The sequence below is a fragment of the Doryrhamphus excisus genome, linkage group LG1 (genome assembly GCF_037039965.1).
Source record: "Doryrhamphus excisus strain RoL-2023G ecotype Guam linkage group LG1, RoL_Dexc_Guam_v1.1, whole genome shotgun sequence".
Taxonomy (NCBI): Eukaryota; Metazoa; Chordata; class Actinopteri; order Syngnathiformes; family Syngnathidae; genus Doryrhamphus; species Doryrhamphus excisus.
In genome coordinates this window covers 16,745,769-16,765,730 of record NC_136357.1, presented here as the reverse complement: position 1 = coordinate 16,765,730, position 19,962 = coordinate 16,745,769, and the positions used below count along the sequence as shown (strand labels likewise).

The following is a 19,962-nucleotide window of genomic DNA, read 5'->3' as shown; positions in this document are numbered from 1 at the left end:
TTAATAAAACTGGACTTGTGAATAAAGTATAAAAGGGTTTAGATTCTGTTTCACAGATGGCGCTAATGCATACGAAAGCTGCTTGCCAACCGCCAATAAACAACAGAAGAAGAAAAACACCACGAAGAAGAAGGCACCCTGACAACTTTCCATTTGAGTGGGTACAAGATACCTCAATCTGATTGGTTAAAGGAATATTCCATCCCTGTTCAATTCTTTCCGTTTGAGCAAATAAACCAAATGCAATTGGAATATGTGGGTCCATGTATACTATTGACATAATGGCTATTGACATAATATTTGCAAATGATGATTAATAAATGTTAATTATAAAAAGTGATATTGGATAATTCCTCACGGCACACCTGACGGTTTCTCAAGGTACACTAGTGTGCCGCGGCACAGTGGTTGAAAATCACTGGCATAGGCAACACAGAAAAACATGACACAAATCTCAATTTAATCCCATTCCCTCTCCGCCTCTTCTCCGCTGTCATTTTCCGCAGGATCGCATGGGTTTCAAGCTGCTGCTTTAAAAAAAAGCGTAGCAACTGTCCCAACAACCGTGGTAATCACACTCTCGTCCACAATCTTCGATGAATCACGTGATGTTGTTTACGTTTTACTGCGCATGCCCCACTGATTATTCCGTTTGATTATAGCGGTGCATGTAGACAGGAGATTGGAATATTCCTTTCCAAGTATACACTGTTTTGTGGTACGTCATTCGGAAAGATTCCATTCGGAAAGAGGAAAATCTTCTCATGTAAACGTGGATATTTTCTCATAATATTAAGCCTTTTTTTCTTGTGCTACTTTGTAGGTCCTTATCCTGGGTGAGATGTCCACTTATCCCCTATACTAAAATGTGTATTTTTTCTGGAATATACAGCAAAAACATATATTGTATAATTCGCCAAGGAGGGCTGAGTTGGTGAATATGTCTGACCTAAAACTGTCAGGAGCATGTGGAGAATTAAAGCGGCAGGCATACAAAGTAAAACATTTAAAGTTTGTCAAAGTATTTTTAAACTTCACTTCAGAGTGCTAAAGTGATTCAGCAGTCAGGGAAGGCGAGGAGACAAACACAGTTTTAGTCGTGTATCCTTCCTCCCTTGTTTTCATTTCATTTATGCCTCATTGAACGACTCGTCTCTCTGCCGCCGTGCAGCTGTGCCTCCATCTTTAGCGTTTTAAGCAGATGTTAACAGCGCACGCACAAATCGGCACAGCAGGTAAATTGATGTTGTTTGCAGATCAAAAAGGCAGCGCAGAGCCGACCCTCGACTGACAAAAATGTTTAGGCAAGGACAAGATCATGGCGGCTTTGTATCACTCCTGATTATACTCCACGACTATTTTAGGCTATTTTTTGTTGTTTACTTCCTGCCTGCCACGTTGAGTGATGACATCACAAGGTTCAAACTCACTAATCGCTTCCTCTTTTCAGGTTGCAAAAGTTGTTTTCTTGAAGGCAACGAAGTGCAGTTTCTGTTGCACACAGTCGCAGTTGGCACGGTATTAGCAGTTGTGTACACTCACACTTGTCATGTTTTTGTTGGGTTGGGTTCAAAGCGGTGGCTTTGTTTGACGTTGCAGCTAATTGGATGCCTTTGATGTCTCCAGTCAACGTGTATTCCCCCCATAAGACCATAAAGTCCACACAGGCCTAGAATGTCCCTCCCATACATTTTAGATCACAGTGAGAACGTTTCCATTACAGATGCAAAGCGACCTGCTTTCACACAAAGTTCATCTCATTCCGCTTGCAAATTAAATGTCTGCCTCGGTTTTTACAGCACCGCCAGTCGCCGCCGGTCCATCGATGGAATATCAATAATATGCCCACTTTTGGAAACTCCTTAAGGGTTTTGGCATTCAGAACCTGCATTGGGCTGTAGGCAACATGTGGCACAATGTGTGTGTCTATTTACAACCTATGTCTCATAGTAACGTATGTATTTATTATTTTGTTTACTATTACATTTTTTTGTTTATTAAGACTTTTGAATCACATAACCAAACAGAGTAGAGTGTTCTGACTGAATGGCATTTCAAAACATGCAGAAAAACAGTTTGCAAATGATAGTTTACTACTTTATCGTCAAACTATATTGGCCATTTTCATTTTGTAAAAGTAGCTTCCACAAGAAAACTGCATATACTGCATGTATGTGATCGGTATCGGTATCAGTATATGAGTATTTCACTCGGTATCGGCAGCATAAAATCCTTACCTAAACCTTAATATTTAAGCAAATGAAAGTAATGTTTTGCTTTGGTTGAGAATATCCATGTGCACAATTATTAGGCATAAATATGACCCATGTCACTCTTTTATTTTCATGTTTTAAAGTCAGAATGATAAACAAACAAATAAACATTTGTCAAAATAAATCAGTGACCAATCAGTGGCCACCCTTCTTTCCTCGTATCGACGGAGTCATGTCATTTTCTTCATCGCTTGATGATGATGTTTTTGTCCAGCAGCAACCAAAGCCTCTCAGAAACTGTTGTACTGTCTTCCTTCATTGTAAATATGACGTTTAATAAGAAGGGGCCGTCATGTCATTATTTTTATCATCTTGAAAGGAAACTCTTTTTATGCAGGACAATGCTTCATCTCATGGATCAAAGTGTTCCACTGCAGCTAGCTAGTAAAGCCCTTAAAGGAAAACTGTAGTTTGGGGGGGGTTGCCCATCATCCACAATACAATGCGAAACATGAGCACACGTCTTTTGTTTTTTTTCTATGTGCGTTCTAAAGAGAGAAAAACTGTTAACATGAGGGAGCTAACAATGTACATCATTGCACACACCTATTTCTAGTATATACTCAACAACATTTTATGGTTTTATATACATACTTGCTTTGACCTTGCACCTTGCAACGGATACATTCATGATTATATGTAATACTTACAATATTTTGATCATTTTAAACATTTCCGGAACTTTTTTCCTGGGCACATTGATAGCGGCATTGAAAGCATGTGTTTGTTTGTTAGTACGAATCATGGCAGACTTTGTGAGAGATGCCGCCAACGACTACTTTTGGACAAATGAGGATCCAGAACCTTATCTTTTTGAGCCTGAATATGCAGAGGATGAGCTACAGGTTTTAGAAGCTGAGCCTCCTATAAGAGTGAAACTTTGTAGCAGATGGGTGACAAGTCATTACACCAGCATGACTCCATGGTGGAAATGTGGTGCTTGCCTAGCCTTGCCGACAAAAGGGACATACAGTGTATTGATGGAAAGGCTTCATGCACCATGATATTGATTGTGATGCATGGATCACATATTACGATAATATCACAACACAGTCCATCTAGCAGTGTGTAAACAAAGAATGGAATGTGCGCTAATACTTAATTGTGGGGGGCGCAAGAGATTGTGTCAACACGCCAGCTTCTTCGTAGCTTGGTTTATGTGCAGTCATTATGTCAGTTGTGTTTTTGGGGGACTTTGTAGTCAAAATAGGTGTAGGTGTTTCCTGTTCTGTACATTGTTAGCTAGCTGTTGTTTTTTTTAGTTGTTTTCATGTCTTTAGAATGCACATCCTTATGTTTCACAAAAGTATTGTGGATGATGGACAACCCCCCCCCCCAAAATAGGTGTGTCCTGTTATGTATATTGTTAGCTAGCTCTTTTTTTTTAGCTGTTTTCATCTCTTTAGAATGCTCATCCTTATGTTTCACAAAAGTATTGTGGATGATGGGCAAAGCCCCCCAAAAAATAGGTGTGTCCTGTTATGTATATTGTTAGCTAGCTGTGTTTATTTTTTTAGCTGTTTTCATCTCTTAAGAATGCACATCCTTATGTTTCACAAAAGTATTGTGGATGATGGACAACCCCCCCCCCAAATAGGTGTGTCCTGTTATGTATATTGTTAGCTAGCTGTGTTTATTTTTTTAGCTGTTTTCATGTCTTTAGAATGCACATCCTTATGTTTCACAAATGTTTCACAAAAGTATTGTGGATGATGGGCAAACCTCCCCCCAAAATATAGGTGTGTCCTGTTATGTATATTGTTAGCTAGCTCTTTTTTTTAGCTGTTTTCATCTCTTTAGAATGCTCATCCTTATGTTTCACAAAAGTATTGTGGATGATGGGCAACCCCCCCCCCCAAAAAAAAAATAGGTGTGTTCTGTTATGTACATTGTTAGCTAGCTGTTTTTTTAGCTGTTTTCATCTCTTTAGAATGCACATCCTTATGTTTCACAAAAGTATCGTGGATGATGGGCAACCTCCCCCCCCCAAAAAAAATAGGTGTGTCCTGTTATGTACATTGTTAGCTAGCTGTCTTTTTAGCTGTTTTCATCTCTTTAGAATGCACATCCTTATGTTTCAAAAAAGTATTGTGGATGATGGGCAAACTTCCCCCCCAAAAATAGCAGTTTTCCACTAGCTAGACAAGCAGTGGAGCATTTTGATGCATTTTGGTGCATTCTCCTGCATAAAAATCATGGTCTTCTTGAAAGGTGCAAACTTTTCCCTGTACCACTGTGTGAAGAAAGTGACTTCAAGAAACTGGCAGTAGGTTTGGGAGTTGAGTTTGAGTCCATCTTCAACACAAAAAGTCTCAAACAAGCTCACCTTTAAAAATTCCAGCCCACGCCAGAACCCACCTACACTTTGCGGGTGTCTGAGTGGGAGAGCACTAGAGAATAATTGCTTCCTGGTAGCTTCAGGTTTGAGTTTTCTTAAATCTTTGGCAGTTCATCAATCTTTTTCTCATTTCTCACGACCCTTTTGGGCGTTTGCAACAAAACCTTTGCTGATTCTGTGGTCACTTCCGAATATGTCAGGAATTTCGAAAGTCCTGCATCCCTCGGTCACATTTCTTTGCTGGCCTGTTTTGCCAGAGCAAAAGCAGCCGCATATTAGTGTTGATCTCCTAAAGCCACATATACCCATCACCTGGTATGCTTAAATCCAATAGCCATTCAAAGTAATTCAGCTTGGAGTTGGAAATTATGTATTAAAATGACAGTTTGGTCAAAATACTTACTTGGCAAACAAATTGCGCAAGCAGTGTAATGCTTGTCATAGTTATGTCACATAGCTATCCATTTAGCATCATGTTCATAAAAGATTTGAATTTGATTTTGCAAGAAATGTCACTATTTCGATGAATACAGGTAGTCAGGCCATGCTTATTTTTGACTAAATATCCTCAAAAAAGCCAAACTCAACCAAACACGTGATCAACACAGACATTGCAACCGAAGGCAAAAGTCCCCCGAGGTGGCACAAAACCTGCATAGTTCAACACGACCACCCACATGGCACATCTAAAGCACCCCACAAAAAGCAACAGAGTATGGTTGGGCATCGTCTGAATTTGAACGATTCTGGTTCCTAACGATTCTCAATATGGATGTTTTTAAAAGGCAGGGTCATAAAAGTTTGCATGATTTAAATGACGATTTTATCCAGAGTTCTTTTTGGATAAAATGTCTGAACTTCTCCATGAACCTGTTTGGATATTAACTTTTAATCGACTTTACTATGACTTTCTTACAGGGCTATTTTCGACCAGTTTATACTGTAAATATCAAAGCAATCAACTTGAATATAAATGATGATCACAAAGATGTTTACTTTTGAAAAGTAGTTAATTCCTTTGCTGCCTCAATGTTGGCGTAAGCTATTTTATGCTGCCGATGCCGTTGCCAATACCGATCCCGATAATCCATGAGTGAAATCGTCTGATCTCAATACCGATCACATACCTGCAGTATAAATGTACGGAAGATGACATCCCGAGCCTCAAACTCAGTGTTCAGGCCCAAATGCTGAATTTTTGAAGCGCCACCCTGTGAGACATTTTTGAAGTACATATTTCAGTCTCACAAAGATTGGAAGTCACACACACGGCAGACATGCTTGTTCTGAAAGCGGAGCTGATCTGCGGAGGGGATCAGCGTCTTAAAGCAAGCATCAACCAATGTCCCATACCGTCTTTTTTCAAAGATATCGGCCGATACCGATCTGTGGCCGATCGATCGGAGCACTCCTAATAAAAGTATGTATGATTTGTGTTGATATCAGTATCAGCCAATACTCAAGGCCGTATTGTATGTATTGGAAGTGACAGTTAAGGTACAGTTAAGGTTTTTCTGGTGGCCACAGCTTGACTCTGGAACAGATGATTTCTAATACTGTACATGAATTCCTATGAGAGCAAATGTTTTAAAATACAAAGTGGAACATCTGGGAAGGGTTAGTAGAGGTTGTACCGTATTTAGATATATCGGTCTATGTTTCCAAGGACGCTGCGTGTGAGTGACTGAGTAAAGGTGGAAGGAGCGAACGCTCTGGGAGTGTTGCAGTGTGTCAGACTCACAGGGGAGCCCAGTGAAAAGGTCTGAACTAAATATGTATTACTTCTGATTGATCTCCAGCTGTGAGGATGCGGATGTAGGAGGTGGGGGTGGGGGGCAGCTTTGTTAGGAGCCATGTCGGGATTTAATAGTGATGTGAGGCCACGCTGCACAAACATGGCGCCGATACATCACACGGAGCCTGAATGGGATTGTGTTCATGTGCCAAACACCGAGACGACACTAATACTAGCCGAGGAGGCGTGTTAAATAATGTCAAGACAATTTAGTCAGCTTGTTTTGTTTTTTTTTTTTAACAGTCTGGAAGAAACGTTTGTAATTAACTTTCAGTCATGTTGCACTAACCGAATTCGCTCTTGGGACCATTTCACTGATTGTACGCGTTTTATGACTATAAACAACACTATCGGTTGGTAGACAACATACAGCAAATGCTCCATCTAACAAGTCTATTCAATTAACTGCAGAGTTTCCACTAGTCGCCGGATGCGTTGTCTAAAATTTCCAAAAAGTCCCTATAGGTCAAAAGAGGTGGCGTGCCTGGAGGTGGGCCCGTGTGTGGAATAAATTAAAACAGACTGTTTTGGTGGGAAGCACAAGCTGGAACAGGTAGAGATTCTGGAAGATCTAGAAAGCTTTCTGTCTGGTTACCGTGTGTTTGATAATGATGTTTGATTACATTAACTTTCACTACATGTAGACTGGCTACTGAGCCAGCAGAGGGTTCTCCTCTCATTCTGTGTGAAAGTGGTAAGTTGTTGGCCTCTTTGTCCTTCTTCCTCACTCAGTTTGAAACAGAATAAGTAAATTGGAAAGGCTAACTTGTTAGCTTGGTAGGTTGCTAGTACTGGCAGTTTGTTATGACCCTGCAGAGGTCCTGTAGCCTGCACAATGTGATGTAAACAAAGAATAATAAGAATATAATAGAAGTGACTATTGTAGTGTTATTTCTTGTCTACAGGACAAAACCCGTATTTAGAAAGTCATAAACATGTTTTCTATGCTCTAGCTATGAAAATATGAAATTACCAATTAACCACAATAAAATAGATCTTACTGTATAGAATTTTCAAAAATCCTCATGTCTGACTAGTGAACCCGCTTATACCATCATCAAGATGGGATCACACATAGTGATACAGGGATTCCTATAATGTTAATACAGGTCAAGCCATTTGCTTCTGACAAAAGGTGTGAAACTACCTTAATATTTAATACTACTATACAATGCTATGATGATTCAGATGTTCCAACTAAGTGCTATCTTTTATGAAATAAACATAGAATTATGTCTCTAAATCAGGGATCTCAAACGTGCGGCCCGCGGGCCAAATGCAGCCCGCGAGACGCTAGTTTGAGGCCCCCACCTTGATACCAAATTTTAATGTTGAAATGACAGCTTAAAGCTGTGTGCACACCGGACACAATTAACATGATTTTGCCCCGCCCATACTGTTACCCTACCCTGTTACCCCGCCCTGTTTTGCTTTGGATTAGCAATGAAGCTAAAGGCTTATGACGCTGGGTACAAATAAATGCAGGAAATGATTTGGAATAAAAGGGAAAATACACGTCAAGATAAAGCATCTCATCAAACATGTTGTTAAAGTTACCACGCTGCTCCCAGATGGAACTGAGTATGATGCTAACGTGCTAATTGGGTCAAATTATTAAGTTTCATTAATGTTCATGTTAAAGGTTAAATAACTGTTAATACTGTACATTTGAATCTGAAAAACATAATTTCTCTACCAACTGTATGTGGTTTCTTACGTTTTTCTTATTTGCTGTTTTATTATTATTTTACTTATTTATTACTGAATGATTGATTTATTGTCTTTATTCTTAATTTGTTTATTTTTTTAATCTTATTTTGTGTATAGAAAAATAAAAATTAAGATATTTGAGAACAGTGGAATGTTTTATCAGATATTTTGTAACCAAAGTACTGAAAAAGTGTAGGGTATAGCAGAAGCAAAAGCATTGAAGATGCTTTTTTTTAATTGATTTTTTTCCAGTTTTTAATAAATGCGTTTTGGGTTTTTTTTGACAACCTGATGCGGCCCGGCTTCACCCAGAATCTAGCTGCGGTGGCACGCAGGTAAATTGAGTTTGAGATCCCTGCTCCAAATGAAGGGATACAGCAAACCTTCAAACCTTACAAAAAGGCAAGCAACCCAAGATAACCTAAGATAATCCTTATCAAGTGCCTCAACGTGGCTCCCGTATGAAAATGCATCCAAACACGGACCTGACTGCACAGAGTAACTTCAGAAGTCAAAGTGCGCTCTATATGATATAATAATTCAGGCTGAATAAAAGACACGAGAGCATGATTAGTGGATGCTAACGAGGCCTGCCGACTGCAGCCAGAGACAAATTGTTGTTGATGTGCAATAAGAGCGCCAAGTGATGAGAGAACTGGGGAAACAAAAGCCGGAGCAGCAGTTTTTCATGTGGAAGCTCCCGCTGTCTGATCAGCACATGCTAATGATGCACTATTCGTTTTAGGTAAGTTCATATCGCTCGCACTTCTCATATTCATCATACAGAGGAAGGCTTTATTATAAGAAAATCAACTTTAATCAAACATGAGTGGTTCGGTGGGTTTAGAGTGGAAGATATGCATGTCTCTTGTGCGAGTTTGGTTTGGTGCATTTTATGTGTACAACAATCTGTGAAGGAGTTCCTCAGGGTTTTCTATTCAGCCCACCAAGTTTCAACACAAGTGTTATGGAAAGTAGTAGGCCCCTTAAAATATTCTTGAGTTTGAGCATCCGATTGATTGTTGGAAGATCCTTGGCCCAAATGAAAGTTGTTACTGGTGCCGAGTACAGTCCAATACGGCATCTGTGTGAGAAGGCTTTTCAGCTCACTCTTTTGACCCATCTTGTGTGATCCCTGATCTAAATCCAATTGAGAACATTCGTGGATGGATGGCAAGGGATGTTTACAAAATGGGCATCAGTTCCAGACAGTGGATGCCCTCTGTGAAGCCATCTTCACCACCTCGAGAAACATTCCTACTAAGCCTCCCGGAAACAAGGAGATCAAGCATATCAAGCATACCCAAACCAATTTTTGAGGTGATTAAGAATGACACAGCTACTCAGTACTGAGACTTAAAAAAAATCTAATTTCTATTTTAGGGGGATTTCTGGGGTTTTTGAGCTTTGGTCTTAAACTTTTTAAATCAATTAAGGATTAATTGGCTATAGTTATTCAATTAAGAGAATAGTTTAAATACAGTCCCCTCCAAAAGCATTGGAACATTCATTCATTCATTTTCTACCACTTTTTCCTCACAAGGGTCGCGGGGGTGCTGGAGCCTATCCCAGCTGTCTTGGGGCGAGAGGCGGGGTACACCCTGGACTGGTGACCAGCCAATCACAGGGCACATATAGACAAACAACCATTCACACTCACATTCATACCTATGGACAATTTGGAGTCGACAATTAACCTAGCATGTTTTTGGACGGGGAGAACATGCAAACTCCACATAGAGATGGCCGAGGATGGAATTGAACCCTGGTCTCCTAGCTGTGAGGTCTGCGCGCTAACCACTCGACCGCCGTGCCACCTAGTATTGGAACAGTGAGGCAAAGTCCATTATTTTTGCGTTTGGGTTTGACACCAAAAGATGAACATGAGAGCAACATTTCAAAAGCAACATTTCAGCTTTTATTTCCAGGTTTTTACATCTGGATGTGATAATCAACTTAGCGAAGATAGCGTTATTTGTAAAGGAACACCACATTTTTAGCTGAGCTAAAGTATTGGAACAGGCAAACAAATAATTAAATAAATACATTTATTATTGAAATTAATTATTATTGATATTAATTGATTTTTATTGTTATTAAATTAAATAAATTAAAGTGAATAAGACAACTGCATCAATCCATTCTTCTTTTGTGATGCTTTTCAAGGCATTTTCAGTCTTTTCAGTTGTATAGATGCTTATACCTTCACTCCTGCCTTCTGGAAATTGTTTCTGAATTATGAATGAATAAATAAATTGTGAATTCACTGTAATGGGAAAATTAATGACATTACTTTACTTTTACTGTGAAAATATCAAAATATTTACTGTATATATGCATATACTGTAATACAATAATCAAAGACTCTCATTAGAAAGATATAAATAAATAGCGTTGGCCCTTGATCTTATCTCATTTATCGTCACTTGTAAATTCCAGATGACAATGCGCCAAGCGAAATGCCCCCCAGGAGGTGCTAAAATGTGCAGAATCTCCCATGCGCGCCCACTCGGACGCCATTAAGTGTGATTCTGTGTGACTAATGTGCCAAGTTCATTTCATGCATCATGGTCAATCATGAAGCTGCGTCCAGTAGTGACCATTATTTGCTATAACGACCCGCACAATAATTGCCTTGGAAAGTTGGGAGGATAAAATGACTTGTTAGCCGTGCATTTTGGCAGTGGGCATTGTTGCCATGGGTGGGGGTCCAATTCAGAGTCACTCTTGGACAGCAATGGACTCTCGCTCACCGCGGCCAAGTGGGATAGAACCGAGTGAGTGATCGTCGCACTTGGCTGCTTCCTTCATGCTGGTGAGTCTAAGCTGCTGTGAGCTGGAGGCAGGAGTGCTAACTCGCCAATGGAGACATCACGTAGCAACAGCTATAGAACTGATTCATCTTGGGACATTCATTTCCTTGCATGCACCCGCCTCATCTTATAGCTACAAACACATTAAACTATATTAAAAGAGTGGTGCCGCATATTTCCAGGACTGTTCAGGGCGATATATCCATCCATCCATCCATTTTCTATACCGCTTATCCTCACAAGGGTTGCAGGCATGCTGGAGCCTATCCCAGCTGTCTTCGGGCGAGAGCTGGGGTACACCCTGGACTGGTCGCCAGCCAATCACAGGGCACATATAGACAAACAACCATTCACACTCACATTTATACCTGGACAATCTTTGAGATGCTAATTAATAAGAAAGTTCACTCTCTGCATTGACTTCAGCACCCTTGTTCCGTAAAACAACGGCATGAACGGAGTGAGCCATTTTGGCAGTCATACTGTCTCTTTGTCTTTGGGGGTGGAGGCAAGGCCATGAGCCCACCACTAGCAAAAGGTACACTGAAGCCACATTACTTGCTACTTGCTTGTCTCAAACTGTTGAAAAATGTGCATGATAGATCAATTTTAAGACATCAGGCGATTGAATATCGTATGAAAAACAAACTAAAGTATCACTTAAAACAACAAAGTTCCCATTATTCAGTATCTGAATAATGCTTTTTGGCTTCCGATACTCAGCAGCAGGGCCATCCCTGATCACATTTCAACCATAGTCAGCAAGCATAGATGTATTCCATTTTCACTGATATCTTTTCTCCATAGTTGCAAATTCCTGGTGTAATCATTCCCCGTGCTCATCACTACAGTTCAATAGAAAGTATTCTAAATGGGAATGCAAAAATAATTGCAAATCATTGCAAACAATGGCTTTGTAGGACTTCAGGTTTGCCACCAGCTGCTTATAATGATCTGCCTTGCAGTTTCCAAGAAACTCTGGTGCAAAAGTTAATGAAATTTCTCTACTTGCATGCATTTCTGCAAATAAAAACAAAACATTTTATGCCAAAACTCTAGACTGGTTGCTTGTAGACACAATGTAAGTTCTGATAAACTGTTTTGCCTTTTTGCCTTTCCCTACATTTCCTATTTTGACCCAATACTGTATCTTGGAAATAATAGCCAATGAATGGATGGATATTGTCCTATTAATCTCATAGAGAAACCATCAAAAAGTGGTCATTGTTACACATTATAACCCAGTATATCAAACTAATACTATTGCATTTTGTTCCAAAAAGGCTGTTGTGTGTGTTTGCAAACCCCTTGTCCAAAAGGAACAGTCCATTATAACTAAAAACAGAAGGTTCGAAATGGAAATTGAAAAAAGTCTTCCACAAAGTTTCATGGAAGTGAAGGTTTTTGTGTTACTGTTCTCTAACAAAGATAAATCATAACCCCTTTGGTGGAGGTAATAAAGCTGAGATAACGCCTCAATTGGATCAGCAAGAGAAAGATTCCTCTAAATCGTTCCCAAATTGCAGCCTGAAAAAAAAATCCATCTTGATGCTCCAATTAGGGTTTTAATCTTGACGGCAAAATGAGGACGCTGTGTAATCCTGGATGCTTTCTCATCCATTAGCAAAGCCAAAACGCAATAAAGACGCGTCTACTCCTAACCGCTGCACACAAAAGGTTGAAACTTTGTCCAAATATCCAACCCCTACTCTGTTGCCTGTGATATTATTTTTTTCTGAGAAATAATTACATAAAGCATAAAGGTTAGTCACGACACATTAAGTCGGATTGACTTGAAATTTCACACACAGCTCAATGCGCTCTACAAAACACCCAATCAAACTCTACGGTGTTTATCAGAATCATTGTGAAAAAAAAAATCTGAACTAATATGTATTTGTATTTGTATTAGGGATGTGAACAATGCGACCGGATATCCACTTACAGCAAGGAAGGGGTTTCCACGCTCGGAGGAAACCTCCTGTATCGATAGTAATCAGCCATAAATCTTTAGATTAATCAATTGTGGAGACATGCACCAGGTACTGCAAGAGAAGCAATGTGAGAGATTTGTCACGCATGCTCCATAACTTGCCATGGCTGAAGATGAGAATGCTAACCGTTGGCTATCTAGCAAGCTACCAGGATGCAATGCAGCGCGCATGAGCTAGCTAAGAGCACACAAAAATATTGTTCAAAATTTAGGCTGGATTAGACCATTGTGAAACAGGTTACTTTAGCTCGTGGCCAGTAGGGATGTAAATCTCTTTGAGCTCATGTGATTCGAATAGAATCTAAATGCACAGATAACGATACAATTCATAAACAATATTTTTCAAAAAAATTTTGGTTACTTTTGCTGGTCACCAGCTAGCTAGAGTAACCTGTTTCACAATGGGCTAGCTAGTGGATCGATACAATTCAAAGACAATATTTTTCCAAAAATATTGTTCCAAATTTAGGCTGGATTAGCCCATTGTGAAACGGGTTACTTTAGCTGGTCGCCAGCTAGCTAGAGTAACCTGTTTCACAATGGGCTAGCTAGTGGAACGATACGACTCTAAAACAATATTTTTCCAACAATATTGTTCCAAATTTAGGCTAGATTAGCCCATTGTGAAACAGGTTACTTTAGCTGGTCGCCAGTTAGCTAGAGTAACCTGTTTCCCAATGGGCTAGCTAGTGGAACGATACGATTCAAAAACAATTTTTTTTCAAAAATATTGTTCCAAATTTAGGCTGGATTAGCCCATTGTGAAACAGGTTACTTTAGCTGGTCGTCAGCTAGCTAGAGTAACCTGTTTCGCTAGTTAGTGGAACAATACGATTCAAAACCAATATTTTTCCAAAAATATTGTTCCAAATTTAGGCTGGATTAGCCCATTGTGAAACAGGTTACTTTAGCTTGTGGCCAGTAGGGATGTAAATCTCTTTGAGCTCATGTGATTCAATTAGAATCTAAATGCACAGATAACGATTCAAAAACAATATTTTTCCAAAAATATTCTTCCAAATTTAGGCTGGATTAGACCATTGTGAAACAGGTTACTCTAGCTAGCTGGTGACCAGCTAAAGTAACCTGTTTCACAATGGGCTAGCTTGTGGAACAATATGATTCAAAACCAATATTTTTCCAAAAACATTGTTCCAAATTTAGGCTGGATTAGCCCATTGTGAAACAGGTTACTTTAGCTGGTTGCCAGCTAGTTAGAGTAACCTGTTTTACAATGGGCTAGCTAATGGAACAATACGATTCAAAAACAATATCTTTCAAGAGCGCTGACTCGGGCTCGGGTATCTAGACCGGATGCCTCCCAGACGCCTCCCTGGTGAGGTGTTCCGGGCATGCCCAGCCGGGAAAAGGCCCCGGGGCAGACCTAGGACACGCTGGAGGCATTATGTCTCACAGCTGGCCTGGGAACGCCTTGGTGTCCTCCCGGTGGAGCTGGAGGAGGTGGCCGGGGATCGGGAAGTCTGGGCATCCCTACTAAGACTGCTGCCCCCGCAACCCGAACCCGGATAAGCGGAGGAAAATGGATGGATGGTTGGAAAACATGGCTGCCATCAATTAACCGTCCATAAGTCATGATTGTAAAACTTTTGAGGATATCTGTATTACATGTATGCTAGCATTTATTCCAAATAATTTTGACCACAACCCATACATGCCATTTAAAGTTCTGTAAAAAAAAAACAGAATTCGCCATGTATTCCTATTCACTATTGCTGAATTGCTACACACAAAAGGGTGGGAAATGTGTCGAGACATGCATCCCAATGATTCTGTTATAAACCCGAAAATCGAACTGACTTGAAATGTCTCAGTCAGCTCAATTCACTCTACAGTATAAAACATCCTATGTAACTTTAGTGTGTTTAGCTGAATCACCATGAAATTTCATATACATCATTAGGCGACTGACAAGCACATGTGTGTAAAATGTGAACAAGATTATTTGAAAAAAAAACATGGCCGCCACTGATGTTTTGACATGAGTGTATTTCCAATACAGCAAAGGAATTGACAATGCAAAAAGGGTCCAAAAAGGTTCAATCCAGATTAGATTTATCTTTTATTATCTTTCCATCCTGTGGTGCTGATATCATGTGTTTCCTCCTGCAGTAAAATGGGAAATGTGATAAATATTGATGCCAGTCAGAGTGCATGCGTGGTCAGATGGAGGCCGAAAAATATCACATTTCGAGTAAGCCGACTCCTGAGCCCTAAAAGCACTTTCCTGGGCATGTTAGTACCCACTTGCCTCCTTCTCCCACCTCCCACTTTTACCATCGTGTCCACCTTTGGTCCTCCTGTCAACTTCACTTCTTTACCTTCCAATGCGAATCTCATTCCTTTCTCTTTCAATAAAACCATTTTTTTTTCTCTCACAACGGCTCAAATCCTCACACCCTCCCCTCCGTCCCTTTTCCTCTCCCTCCACTCCTTCCCTGTAGATTCTGCAGAGATGAACGGAGAATTGATAACGAGATAGGAGAACGTAGAGATGAAAAAGATGCTCACCCGGCATGCAGGGACGGGAATAGCATCAACAGTGAGTGAGGCTGATAAAATGACGGATAAAAGGCAAAAGAGGGAGGCGAGTGCAGTACACTAAAGGAGGTATTGTCAGCAGTGTGATCATTAGAAAAAGCCAACAGTACATTACTAATGGGATGATTCTCCATTCAAAATCTGGGAATTATCAGTCATAAAAGTCCCTGCAGAAGTTGCCTCCATGTAGGACATGTCCCATGCATCCACATACCATCCCTATTCTGGGATTGTGTCCTCAGTAGGTGGCACCGCTTCATTCAAAGTGCACTTCTACCCTCCTAGTGTGCTTTGACAAGTAAGAAGAAAGGAGTGAGGAGGCGGCATCCTTACCGGATTCTTCAGTTGACGAGTATCCAGGAATGGCCTGCTTCATTTCATGCTGAGAATGCTGCTGCTTAAATCCACGGTGCTGAGGAGGAAGAGGAGGAGGAGAGACTCCATTAGGGGTGGATGTGATGAAGATAGGAGGTGGGAATCATATGCAGGGATCCGAGTCGGGAGCACTTCAGCGCGGTCGTGTCCCGGTCGGCTGCTGTTGCCACATGTGCGCGCACAGCACATGCGCTTTGCACTGCGACGGACGACACACACAAACACACACGCTGGGAAAAGAAGGGGGGGGGGTGTTGCTGTGGGGAAGGTGGAGGAGGGAGGAGCTGCAGTGTGTGATGAGAGATTGGGAGATGGATGATGGGAGGGAGCAGGGAGGTGGAGTGAGGTGTGTGTGTGTGTGTGTGTGGGGTGGGGGGGGCGTCTCTCCTAGTTTCTGCAATCAGAGCTACACAATAACAGATCCGAGTTGTGATGTCGTGTTTTCTTTCCGTGTTTAACACAGCCAAGATCCATCCTGAAATGAGCATGATGATGTGGAGCATCATGGTCTGCATGAGTGCTGACGGCACTGGTGAGTTGTGGTTTATTGAAGAAGGTACATTGTGAAGAAGGTCAATAGAATGTAAGTCAATAGAATCCAGACAGGAAGTAGGCCATTTTGGTTTGAACTAGGGATGCTCCAATCAGGGTTTTATGCTGAGGAATTGAGTCTGAGTCCGATATACCCATACCGAGCACTGACTGCCGACCAGTCCAGGGTGTACCCTGAAGTCAGCTGGGATAGGCTCCAGCATTCCCACGATACCAGTAGATGAACTAATGGATGGAGTTCAACATTCATTCATTCATTTTCTACCGCTTTTCCTCACGAGGGTCGCGGGGGTGCTGGAGCCTATCCCAGCTGTCTTTGGGCGAGAGGCGGGGTACACTCTGGACTGGTCGCCAGCCAATCACAGGGCACATATAGACAAACAACCATTCACACTCACATTCATACCTATGGACAATTTGGAGTGGCCAATTAACCTAGCATGTTTTTGGAATGTGGGAGGAAACCGGAGTACCCGGAGAAATGGAGATGGCCGAGGGTGGAATTGAACCCTGGTCTCCTAGCTGTGAGGTCTGCGCGCTAACCACTCGACCGCCGTGCCGCCCGGACTTCAACATAACAAAGTAAATAATGAAATTTTATATCTTTATTAAATAGATAACTGTCCTTCTCAATGTTAAACAGAATAAATTGAGTGTCCACGTTGCAAACTTCCATCACTATTAGAGATGTCAACTATTTGTGATTTATTTACTGGAAACATTTCAATTTTACAGTACTTTGTTTCCCAGGCACATCTCCGCGCAACCAGTGTAGCCATCGTCTTTTTGCTATTTTGTGCTCATTTGTCGTTAAATAAAAGGCATAAAGTCTGAATTGAAGAGTTAAAATAAACAACTAAGAGTTGAAGCAAATATCTGTTTGCTCACCGTTTGTAAGCTTTAGCTCCAAAATGAGCCATCACTGAACAACCAGAGACAAATAGCGTTTTGAGGAAGGGCCATACTTAGTATAATGACAACAGGTAATAAAATTGTTCAGTGACACCAATACTGTTTTCATTATTAAAAGAAAATCAAGTTTCATCATTTTCATGTAGACTTACCCTGCTGAACAAAAAACAGCATAGACCAGCATGGAAATTATGCTGGTGTATGCTGGTTTGGCTGGTGGACCATGTTGCTCTATGCTGGTTTAGACCATCATATTTTCCATGCTGATCGATGCTGGTGGACCAGCATAGACCTTGTGGAAGATCTGACAGAAGTTTAGCAGTGCAGAGACTAGCTAATAGCAGATTCTGTGTGAATGTTCACTGCATGTGTTCTTTGCTTCTTAATAAAATGATTGAAGTGCATTGAGTTTCTCCTTAACCAAAGAGGCAGTCTAAGTGTCAGTAACATTACATTGATGAGAAAATACCCACAGCAGGAAGCACGCTGTCAATGTCTTAAATGGCAGATTTTCTGTTATAATGTCTACTGTATTGGGTAATACAAGTGTAAATGGGACTATAGGGGTGTTATATCATGTTCACAGGGCTACAGAGACATCAACTCGAAGAATTACTGTGGTAAAAATATATTGTAATGTTACAAAATATATTTTGAATGTCATAAACAGGTTTTATAGTTGTGACTATCTCAATATTCCATTTATAAATACTGAACCCTACTTTGCAGAAATTCACTTATCGCTGTTGGTCTGGAACCAATTAACCGTAATTAACGAGGGGTTATATTTTCCTTCAGACAAGTAGCTAGAGTTTGTGTGTCTTGCAACATGAGGTGGCCAGAAATATTTCAGTATTGAACAAAGCAAAATTTGTTCTCAATCAGAAATCACTCCACACTCTTTATTGCTCTCTGGTTCTACCATATCTTACTTATTGTGTGGAAATATGGGCTAATAACTATAAAAGCAATCTTCACTCGCTAAATGTACTGCAAAAAAGGTCAGTAAGGATAATTCATAATGCCGCCTACAGAGAACATACTAACTCCTTATTTCTAAAATCACAAATACTTCAACTTGCTGATATAGTTCATCTTCAAACAACTACAATAATGCATAAGGCTAAAAATAAGCAATTAGCTAAAAATGTCATCCAATACTTCTCTACAAGAGAGGAGAAATATGATCTCAGGGAAGAAGTACATTTGAAACACTTCTATGCTAGGACTACGTTATGCTAGCCATAGCATTTCAGTATGTGGAATCAAACTATGGAATGGATTGAGTAAGGAAATCAAACAATGCACAACGATGAGCCAATTCAAGAAACAATACAAGCAGTTGATGTTTGCTAAATACAAGGATGAAGAGTCTTGAACCAGTCATGATGTGCTATATATATCACTATATTGACACTTACTATGGTACCCATTATGGCATTGGATGCTCATATCACCTTGTAATTCGGTACGAGGTGCATTATTAAAAAACAAAACAAAAAAACCCTAAACTGTATTATGGAAAGCAGGAAGTGAACAAATGTAACAGTTACTGATTGTAAAAGTACCAGATGGAGGGGTAGGATTTAATAAGCTTTGCTTCTTCCTACTCCTTTTGGACATGTGGAACTGTGAACTGATTATTGGATGCATTCAATTGTAATCTGATGCATGTTCAAATGAAATAAATCCATTACTATTACTTTTACATGAATATTGACTACACATTTTCCTGTTGTAAAACTAAGAAAAAAGCCCAAAAATATGCTCTGTTGGATGGCGTTGTTGCATCTTTTAGGAGAGATCAGGGTCTTCTTCAAAGGTTCTTAAACAGGACTGGCCTATCGCAAGACCTGAATTTGTAAACGCTAACGTTTCATCATTCATCCAAATCCCAATCTTCCAGTTTACTATGCATTTATTCCAGTCTTCATCCTGTCTGCATGCATCGGGGGGAGGGTCTCCTGCCCCTTAATGCCACCCATGCTCCTCACCTCTGCCTCTAAGTGTTGGCTGATTTAGTGCATGAATCATCAAGTGTGGGATTATACTCCAGTGAGTCATGTCAAGCTCAGGGATGCCCGCTGTGTGTTTCAAAGCATGTGTTGGCAGGAGAATTTTTCCATGGATAAGAGTGGATGGAGGAGATGCTGTTGAGAGCAAAGACTCAGGGCTAAAAATACCATCTCCCATTTTCACCTTCACTAAACTTGCCTCAGGAAGTCACTGAGTATTTTCCATCCGCTTTATCAACAATACGGAAATGCTCACGTTGGCTTAGAGCTAAAAACAACAGGTACTGTGTTAATATTTGCAGAGAAATAATACATTCAAAGCTGATGACAAAAATGACCCCTCAGCGAAGACCCCAAACGATGCTGAGCTGACAAGCCAACAAAGTGTGAAGAAGACATATTGACTGTTTTACAGCAGGCCATGTGCACGGAATATTATTAACGCACAGTTCCACCTCGCCTAACTGCATTATTTCAGCATTTTTAGATGTATTGACTACGTAAGATGTGCTTTTATTTTTTTAAATAATGCATAGGCATACATTGAGTGAACTCATTTTGTCCCTACCATTGGCCCTTTAATTAAAAGGGACCTATTATGCTGTTCCACTTTTCTGACCTATAAAT

The 19,962-nt window shown here is 40.4% G+C and overlaps 1 protein-coding gene across 1 annotated transcript in view; it reads right to left on the bottom strand.

The window, feature by feature from the left end:
* lingo1a (leucine rich repeat and Ig domain containing 1a) overlaps window positions 1-16,053 on the bottom strand; it is a 136,663-nt gene extending 120,610 nt beyond the window's left edge. The window contains exon 1 of the mRNA XM_058076684.2: window positions 15,815-16,053. The gene's annotated coding sequence lies outside the window, so the exon portion shown is untranslated. The remainder of the gene's footprint in view (window positions 1-15,814) is intronic.
* Between the last annotated feature and the right edge of the window lie 3,909 nt (window positions 16,054-19,962).